The sequence below is a fragment of the Dreissena polymorpha genome, chromosome 8 (genome assembly GCF_020536995.1).
Source record: "Dreissena polymorpha isolate Duluth1 chromosome 8, UMN_Dpol_1.0, whole genome shotgun sequence".
In the NCBI taxonomy this organism is placed as follows: Eukaryota; Metazoa; Mollusca; class Bivalvia; order Myida; family Dreissenidae; genus Dreissena; species Dreissena polymorpha.
The window spans coordinates 9,924,195-9,934,978 of NC_068362.1; positions in this window are offsets into that span (position 1 = coordinate 9,924,195).

The following is a 10,784-nucleotide window of genomic DNA, read 5'->3' on the forward strand; positions in this document are numbered from 1 at the left end:
ACCAGTCAAAATGTTAATTTGTCAAAATAAACTAGTTCGTTGGTCTCTAGTCCACTCTAGCGAATACGAATAGTTTTCCGTATCAAGGCCATGCCCCTCCACGAACTCTGATCCTTTAAGGCACAATGATGTTAAAACTTCTGCATGGATCTTTGTTAGGTCTTCGTTTATGAAAATGCCAGTTTGTTTTAGAAGATCGACACTTTCATTATCTCGATTTTGATTGGCGTCGTTGTTGTTCGCCTTAATTGCCATACGTGCCTGCACTGGGCTCAATGGAAGAAATCTTCTCTAAACGACAATGTACGTTTGTTTAGGTGAGTATATAAGATTATACATGTAAACATTTTTTTTTAATCTGAAACCAACATATGAACATGACAGATGAATGTTGAATTAAATTAATTGAATATATTGTAACGGTTTTATAAATCAAATTCTGTACACTTCATGGAAATAATAAGGAATCGATTCAATCGATACCCACACGTTTTCACTTATTCGTTGCAGGACCAAACATTGTGTCCATCAAACCTGAACAATTATTGTTAATTGCCCTATAGTGTACATTACTGAGTTTTTGACATCTAAACAAAATTAATATTAAATTCAATTGCAAAACCCTCTTATTTTGTTGTAACTTAATCTGAAAGTTAATTCGAGTGTGATTTTTTCAACGTTTTACCTGTTTAAAGCGACCATATCCGATTGTTATATCAACATTTTATTTATGCAATTTAACCCAACACATGACTTTAAACGAAGAAAAAGGAATGTCCATTATTAACATATACTGCATTTTAAATATAAATATATCATAAATCAAATATTGCCAACTTCAATAAATGAAATAATACGAACGTTTTACGCCGAGACCGACACGCTCATAATCATGTCTTTTTAACAAAAACAACATTTGAGCCTTCATAAATAAAAAAGGTTTTCTGCGTTTATCTTTTTTTCGAAAATAAAGATACGTAACATATTTATGTGAATATTAGCCCTTAACAACGATGTCATTTATAAGGTCAGCGATGCCTAATAAGCCCCGCCTTCTGCCTGACTCGACCATATAACCTTTCGAAAGTACCATCAGAAGTACTAAGTATCTTAAAGGCTCATAAAATGTGAAGATCTGTAATTATTACCGATTTTTAAATAATGTGTGCATATTTTAATAATAAACGTTATCAATAAACAATATCTATATTCTATTGGAAATTACCATAAAAATGATCAATACAACTTGCTTTGAGCTCAAAAGACAGTGTCCCCCAAGTCAATTTTGTTTACAAATATTCGGTTTAGTTACATCGCTGTTTGCCGGTGTGTAGAAATACCGAAATCTCCGTAATTACCGAAATCCCTGTTATTACCGAAATCCCCGCTGTACAAAACTTCAAGTGTCAAACAAATTCGTTGGAGTGCTTTATTATAGTAGAAATCAGTGATATAGACAAAAACGTAACAACACTATAACCTTTTATGAGCCTTTAAACGGAAATAAATAAGTGCAGACACAAACATAATAATATTTTATAAAGGAATATACTATAATGTCATTGAACTTAAAACTTTCAAAAATTAGATTAAGTGCTTAAATAGGACGATTTTGATGATCGGTAATTTCCGGAAATCGTTCATCTATTTCCGCCTCCATTTACTCACTCTGGACCCAACCGACTTTTTATTGCATAACGTAGCACTCTTTACGGAGACTCCGGAGATGGACTAAGTGTTACGATTGCCATTTACTCTGATAACGTACTGTTTGCACTGTCTTCCTTCACCGTGAAATAATACTCTTTGGAACAAAGAATAATCATGCCGTAGGGTGTACACTGAAGGCCGCGAGGTAGCAAGTTCACATCCCCATACCTGTTAGTATTTCAGTCGCGTTATGCGAAAACTGGCTAAATGCATGTGCGCAACATGTCATCCCAGATGAGCCTTTGCAGTCTGAACAGGTAAATCTGGGACGAAACTGCTCGCTTTTATGGTAGCTTTCGTTTAAAGGAAGCTAAGCTGGAACAACAATTTACGCATATGCATTAAACCATGTTTTCACAGATTGTGCTCATTGGTTAGACGCAAGTTAGCAACATCGTATCCCATACATGTTATTATTGGTTATACATTGGTACTATTGGTCAACAAGTCATGCAAAAAGGGGTTTTATGTCATATGCGGCTGATCATCTACATATTCTTGTCAAGAGCTACCCGCAGTCTGGTCTGTTACTACGGTGGCCGCATATGGCATTAGACCCCTGTTCTTAGGACGCGAATTATGTAATATAAAGATAAGCTAAGAACAATCGGCTCACTAATGGCCAGCAGATAACCACAGCACATTGTCCTATCTTTTGTACTGAATAATACCTTGAATTTACGTAACCCGGGACTGTATTTACAAACCGATTCTAGGACATAAGTCTCAAAGAAGAATATTCTTAAACTGTCACGTACTAAAACTTCTTGAAAGTCGAGTCTTACGTAGTACTGAATGCATTTAATTATATAATTCTTTATTAAGAACAATATGTTAATGATATAAGCGCCAGTGTTAGCCTGAATGCATGAAAAATATGGGCTAGTATTATTGATTATCACACTATGTTTAAGTCTTAAAAGAAGTACGGGACCGGGACGTTAAACCTTTTGAGTCGTTTGGTTTGATTTTTAACTTATCTGGTCTCGTCTCTAACCTGATATGCCATTTGCATCATCATGTTCGCAATTTTCTTTTATTTGAAAATAGACTGTCAAACGGTGTGACGTATTATAAATTTCTGTTTAGTTCAGTGTATCCGAGTATTTGTTATGCAAATATATTGATGCTTACACTGAAAGGAGAACAACTCGTACGAAGCGCATGAATTAACTACAAAGTGAGTTATCTTATCTTTGACACTTGACAATCAAACGACGCGTTCATTAGACGATTTATTGCTTTAACAAAGGGGGAGACCGGAGATAGCCGATGTATCACGATTGTCAAACACCGGTACAAGGAACTGACCAATTTAAAAAACATCGGGTTTTAGGGGTTGCGGTGGCGTAGTGTATGTGGTGTCCCCTGACTATCACGAGATTCTAGGTTCGATCACCAATCTTGGTGAATTTTAAAGATTTCATCTATCAACACTTAGTACTGATTCTTCCCAGGAAACGGACTCTATTGAATGACAATAAGGTAACAGCTTTCGAAACAATCTATCTAAAATTATTTTAAACTAAATTCATCGATTTATACAAGCGTTAAAATTGAACTAATCTTATATGACCACAACAAGCTTAAAGCTTTCTATACAATCGAGCTACAATGTCTAGTTTTAGCAACATAAGGGAGCTCTATAGGTATACTTACCGGATATGACGCCGGTGCACACCACTATTATCAACAACTCCTTCGCAAAGCAGCTTGCTATCAGACCACCGCTGCACACGATCAACCCCGCGATTATAGCGGGCCGGTGCCGTACCATTGTATCGTAAACGTCCAAAGAATGACTTGTAAACACAATCCAATACGAATAAAATACGTATATTTAATACGAAAATACGATAAAACACATTAATAGCCGGCCGGGACCGTACCTTTGTATCAGAGACATTCACAAATGTCGATCAAAAACAAACAGATGGAAGAGTTTGTCGGAACATACGTTGTCGGCTAATTTTCGTTATAATAGATTGTCGGATCATTTGTTTTTAAATCATGTTTGTAATAATTGTTTGTCGGATTATTCGTTTTAGGGGATTGTGTTAGAATGGTTTTTCGGCTCATTCGTTTTAAGCCAATTTGTTAAATACTATTATATCACATTGTTGTAAGTATTAGTATATCTCCCTGGTTGTATTTATGCATACCTGACAGTAGTATGGTATTGCTCTTTTCTAATTACCCAAATGTTTTTGCGAATGTGTTATTATTATTATCACGGCATTCACGGCAGAGTCAGTCGGATATTTATGTTCTGCAAAAAACTTTCAAACTACTTGATCAATTAATTTTGATAAACCAGAATAAAATGTGTTGGTCAAATTGTTTGATTACTACAACATATGTGTAAAACTAAAACCAAACCACATGATCAGGATAGAAACAAGTTTTCTTTAATTTACAGTAATTGAACAATCGCCAATATACATTTCGCTAGTCTTTAATTAACGGCAAGTGACCAATTGCCTATATACAATCCGCTAGTCTTTTAATTAACGGCTAAAATATGTATATTTACTATATACAACATATATAATTATACAATTAAAACACAAGTATAAGTGAGGCAAGATACATCCTGATGTAAAAGTAAAATAATTGACACATTATCGGGACTTTTTTATCTTTCTTAAGCAGGAGTATTTTAAATACCTTTTCCCACAAAAGAATTTCGCTAACGTGAAGCCATTAGCAATTTCTCATTGTTTTCTCAGTTTCAGTTTATGCTCTTTCCCAAAATTCAGACAAAAGCTATTATACTGTTTATTTCTAACCAGATTAAAAAAAACTTAACTTCACTTTTCCCTTTAATTATCAACATACATGTTCAAACATACATAAGCGTGTATATATGGACCCGAAAAATCAACATGGAACGGGCATATAAAATACATACATGTTTGTAGATAACGAGACATGTTTTGTAAATGAGCCAAGTTCTGAGAAAATGTGGCTGTGTAAAGTGTCGTCCCAGACAAGCCTGTACAATCTGCACAGGCTTATCTGGGATGACAAGTTATGCCTTAATGGATTTTCACCGTTAAAACGAAAAGTATCGTAAAAGCGGAAGGTGTCGTCCATGATTACGTATGCGGACTGCACAGGTTTATCTCGGAGGACTCTTTACGCACATGTATTAAGCCACGTTTTCCCAGATCGCGGCTAAAATAGATGGTCACTCACTACCTCATGTAGTAAAGCCCAGATACAAGCCCTGAATCAGTGCGACCGCGGACTTCTTGGCGTCGAACACGCTTATCAATTCCGGGTACATCACGGTGAAACCAAACCCCAGTGCCACGCTCAAGAACTTTAGGACAAGTTCGGACACCAGCACGTAATCTTCCGCCATTTTGGTGCCACTTGCTGGCTTCATTGTAAAAGGAGCGTCGTTATGCAAAAACTTGGCTAAGTGCATGTCCGTAAAAAGTCAGTCCAGGCTAAATGTACAGTCCGTATAAGCTAATCAAGAACGACACTTTCCGCTTTTGGATTTTTTTTCTTCTAAAGAAAGACTCTTCTAAACAAAAATCCATTTTGGTCTGAAAGTGTCGTCCTGGTTATCCGTGTACGGATTGCAAAGGCTAATCTGGGACGACACTTTAAGCACATGCATTAAGCCCAGTTTTCCGAGAGCGAGGCAAAATGCAAAACTTTTGTTTTAAGCTGAGCCGGTTGTTGATGTCGAGACCGATACGTTCAAATGTTCTTTATAGACCAATGTGTAAAGGGTGAAAAGTTATAAATTTAGTTGTCAGCCAAACAACTTCATTTGTTTTGTACTTACATTGCCAAACGTTTTTGTTGTTAACTGCTTTCTATATAATTCCCTTATAAAATTTATAAAACATATGGAATGACATGCAGAATTCTGCAAAATCCCCATTGAACATTTTTCATAGGTAAATGCAATGAATTTAATGTAATGTTGAAAACATTATTGAAACCTTAACATAATTTATCAGCAAACGATAAGTAAACTTCACCTAAAAGACAAAAGAGGTTAAGAGTCGGCATAAAGAAAGGTTTACGGTTCGGGTTAATTGATATAAAAAAAATTACGCGTCATGTGATATCAAAGTGAAGATACATATTGTGTAATATAAAACGGTCTTAACGCATGTGCGAAAACGTTCGACACAAAAAATTAATTTCCGCCAAGTAGGGACTTAATGCGAAAAATACCAGCGAAAAGTGTGGTCCCTGATTAGACTGTGTGGGCTGTAAAGGCTAATCTGGGAGGACACTTTACCCGGCATGCATTTAGCCCCGTTCACAGAGCGCTGCTCACATGCGTTTTAACAATCGTATCTTAATAAAAAAGTACGCAATACAGTTAATGCCAGTGTGGTTACCCATTAAAATCTAGAGGGCGACAATGCGATAGTGCGATAGTACGATGGCGAAAATGCAATAGTACGAAGGCGACACTGCGACAGTGCGACGGCGAAAATGCGACAACGAGTTAGTACGATGGCGACAATTCGATAATCATCGTACTGTCGTCATCGTATAAGCGCATTTTCACCATCGTACTACTGCACAGTCGGGATCGTATTGTCGCATTGTCAACATCATACTGTCGCATTGTCTCCATCTTACTTTGGCACTGTCGCCATCATTGTCGCATTGTCGTCATCGTATTATCGCATTATCGCATTGTCGCATTGTCGCCATCGTACTATCGCACTGACGACTATCGCCTTTCGGTACACTAAATATTTTTATTGTAGAAAAAAAATAGATGACTTTATAAACATGTACTTTGAAAGAGGTTACAGTTATAATGAAATCAAATTCTTATTACGTTGTAGATTGGGTATTGATGCAATGTAAAGTATTTTTAAAAGTGGCTCCATCTAGGAAAAAATAAGATATGGGCATGTGTACAGAAAGGCGATAGACGACAATGCGACAGTGCGACAATACATTGACGACAATGCAATAAAAAGATGGCGATATAAGATTATACGATGACGACAGTACGATAACGCGATAGTACGATGGCGACAATGCGATGATACGATGGCGCGTTGTCGTACTGTCGGCATAGTATTTTCGCATTGCTGCAATCTAACTATCGCACTGTCGCAATCGCATTGTCGCACTGTCGCATTGTCGTCATCGTACTGTCGCATTGTCGCCATCGTGCTATCGCATTGTCGCCATCACACTATCGCACTGTCGCCATCGTACTATCGCATTGTCGCCATCGTACTATCGCATAGTCGCCATCGTACTATCGCATTGTCGCCATCGTACCATTGCACTGTCGCATTGTCGCTCTCCTGATTGTAATGTGTAACCACGATGACTCTAACGGTATTCCGTAAGAAAGTGCTTAACTATTTAACACACTGATACAGTTTCAATCAGTGCCGGACTAGCTTTGTGAAAGCCTATAGGCAATAAAACTGTCGACCAAGTGTCTGCCTGAACACCAGTACCTGGTCGATTTTAACATTTTAAATTAGCAACACAATACCAAGGCTGGCAAGACATAAAATGTGACAATGTCCTTTTATTAATATAAACTGTTATTATAAAACACAAATCCAACATTCTGCTCCAGTTTGAGCAACCTAGTGAACATTTTGAAAACGAAATCCCAAGCAAAACAATAAGGGTTTTCAAAATAAGAAATTATTGTCACTCGGTTAAACAGTGTCGAGCCTTAAATCTGAACATATCATTGATATAAATGAATTTGCTTTGTCAAATCATTAGATACGGCTTAGTTAGTAAGTACAAAAGCTTTCGTAACGGTCTCATGGGGCATCTTAAAGTTGCGGGGCTCTTGGGCAGTTCCCTACTCTTCCGTATGGGTAATCTTGGACTGGTTGCAATGCAGTACGAAAATTATCGGATTTAATGATGAAGAGAATGTATGGAAAAATGTAAAAAAACGGATCCAGTATTGCATTACGGTTAAGTCATAATTATGTGTGTGATATTAATTTTCGATGATTTTTGGGTTAGGCGATCTAAGAATTTAACATAAACACGTCGGACAACTCAAATAGACAACTATTTTTTTTAAAATAAGAAATCCACGAATTGAAAATCCACAAAAAAATATTTTAAAAAAAGTCTCACGAAATGTCATGCCGACGAATATAAATGATTTTACAGTATATATTTATCCAACTTTCGCGCAGAGACTTGACGGTGACCAACTTAGCTTGATCAAATCCCTACCTTCATAACCCACCACGTGATGATAGCCTTGCCACGTGGTACTATAATTGTATTGTTGTTATTTTTGCTTGTTTACGTTAGTTCTTTTTTTCGTTAAGAACCTTAACTTATGCACTATTTTCAAAAAGTAATAAATTGATACTATTTTTCATATTATAATATTTAAAACAATAAAATAAAATACTACCAAATCTGGTAAGGTTTTCTTGTAATGGAAGAGATTTTCTGTGAGAGCAAGGAACGTCAACTCTGCGCGGAGAATGATCTTTATCTAGTACTTGCCTTTTTGCTAATATTGATTGCCTTTCATGCCCCTCGTCAGCCTTCGAATCTGTTCTAGCTAACTTGACCTCATAGCTAACGAAGACTGTGTTTATTACACCATAGCTTCAGCCGAACACTACGTTGATAGCCTTTAAAACAAGAGCACCGCATAACGGGTGCCACGCTCTGCTGCGAAAGCTTGTCAGGACAAGAATTTTTATTTTTATTTTTTTTAGAAGTCACAGTGACCTTGACCTTTGACCTAAAGTCCCAACAAGAGATGTGTTTGTCAGAAACACAATGCCCCCTACTGCGCCACTTTGAAATAACATTTATATGTATCATTTGACAGGTGAAGAAATCTCCCTTAAAAGCTTATAACTTCCCTTGAATTTTGTCCAATCCAACCAGGAGGAGGGGAGGGTCTCACAGTCAATTATGACCATGTCAGATATCACTGACAATCAAGGCCTTTGGTTTAATAAAGATCAAAGCCAGAGTTGATTTTTTTTTTTATAAAACTTTATTCATGACGTACCCTGGGTGTAGATTGCCCCAGGTACCCGCTAAAAGAACTAAATGTGAAATAACAATTGTATGGTGACTTATTATAATATTTAACAAGATTAACAAAGTAAGAAACAAAATTATATTGTTCACGATTTACAAACAGTCTTTTGCACGTCTGCACGTTTATATAATGTTATTGTAAAACAGAACACAATGATAGCTTTTAACAAATAAAAGTCAACATCTTAATTTTAAGCGGGTCTTAATTAGTATTATGTATTGAGTTTATATCCTTGATTATAAAACGAGTAATGTATCCACACTTCCTTAAAAATTGTAAAGAATAACGAAAAGAACAATATAAGGTTGTATATTTAAATGAAAAATCTATAATAAAATAAAATGTGGTTCCCAGCGAACCACCTCAGGTCATGCACGGGCACTTTCCGCGATGGTCCGCCAGGATCATGATATATAGTCTACAGCTGCCCTGGATGATGGAGTTGAGGCACGTGACAGCCTTCGGTACAACTACTCACCCGCATCAACCCCGCCATCCAATTAAGCTTGAACAAGTGTGAAAAATCATGTATAATATGAAATCTATTTTTGAAATGAAACTCAGTTAGTACAATGTTCCTATGGCCTACATGAGTGAAAATGAGGCAGTGGTATAGCGTATATACATAGTGATGAAACATGAGTGATAATGAAATTCAATGAATGAAATGAGATGAGCCCGTGACCGGGTAACACAAGATTGATGATAACAGTGATGATACATATATAAATACATCAATACAAAAACTCATCACACAAATGACACAAAACACTATCACTTTGTTTTTCTCTCTCTCTGACCCAGGATGACAACCCGAGCACCGGCTCCCCACATCCTCGCTGCTGTCATCCTGAAATCAGAGAGAAAACACAACAGCAGAAAACAAGTAAAATGTTATAAAAATGTTAAGTAATTTTGTTTATCAAGTTCTCTATGAAAAACAATATTTTCATTGGTTGTGTGATATAATCCACCTCAATATAAATAAAAGAAATCATGTGTTTAGCGATGAAAATCTAATGTAATTCTAAATTTTATTCTATTCATAAATTTAATAATGAAGTCTAAGGGAGATAGTAATATTTTTTAATGTTTGACGGAATTCCTACATGTCCAAATAATATGTCTTGATTCTGACAAAAAATATTAAATATACATATTTTAATTCAGTACTTCCAACATTTTTTACATAAAAAAACTGAAACCATTTAGGATTAATATTAATGTTTTCAATCGTAAGTATATCAATTAAATATAAAACAGTTTTATTTAAAGGGGAGGTAAACAAACAATCTATAAATAACGTACAACGCCAGAGTTGATCATGTATCTATGGACATAAGTCCACAGGTATGTAATAAACATCATAGAAAATATAAGTATATCATTGAAAAAAAATCATTGACAAATCAATCATTTTATTTATAAATAATCACAATAATAAATCTGTACAGTAACTGTGAAAAGAACTTCAATTCTTGGTAAGGAAATATATAATATGGGATTTATAACTTATATAAATTACTTCCCTTGAAAATAATTGTCTCTAACAAATGTCTATTTTAGTAGCAAATAATTAAAAGCCACTACCGTGACTATAGATTCACCACTCAAAATGTGCAGCTCCATGAAATACACATGCATGCCAAATATATAAATGTGGCTTTGTTAAATATTGATTAATTATATCCCTTTAAAGCTTATTACTTCCCTTAAATTTGTATTTTTTACCGAAGACCGTAAAGGATGACCTTGACCTTTTACCACAAGGTGTTTGTCAGAAACACCATGCAGCATGATTTATTTAACAAAAATATATTCATGGGCAGGTCAGATAACTATGTCCATTTAAAGCTTATTACTTCCCTTGACTTTGTTTTTTCGACCCTAGACCTTGAAGGATGATGTAAACCTTGAAATTTTACCACTAAAAATGTGCAGCTCCATGATATACACATGACTGCCAAATATCAAGTTGCTATTTAAAAACTTATGGCCAATGTTAAGGTTTTAACACAACGCCTAC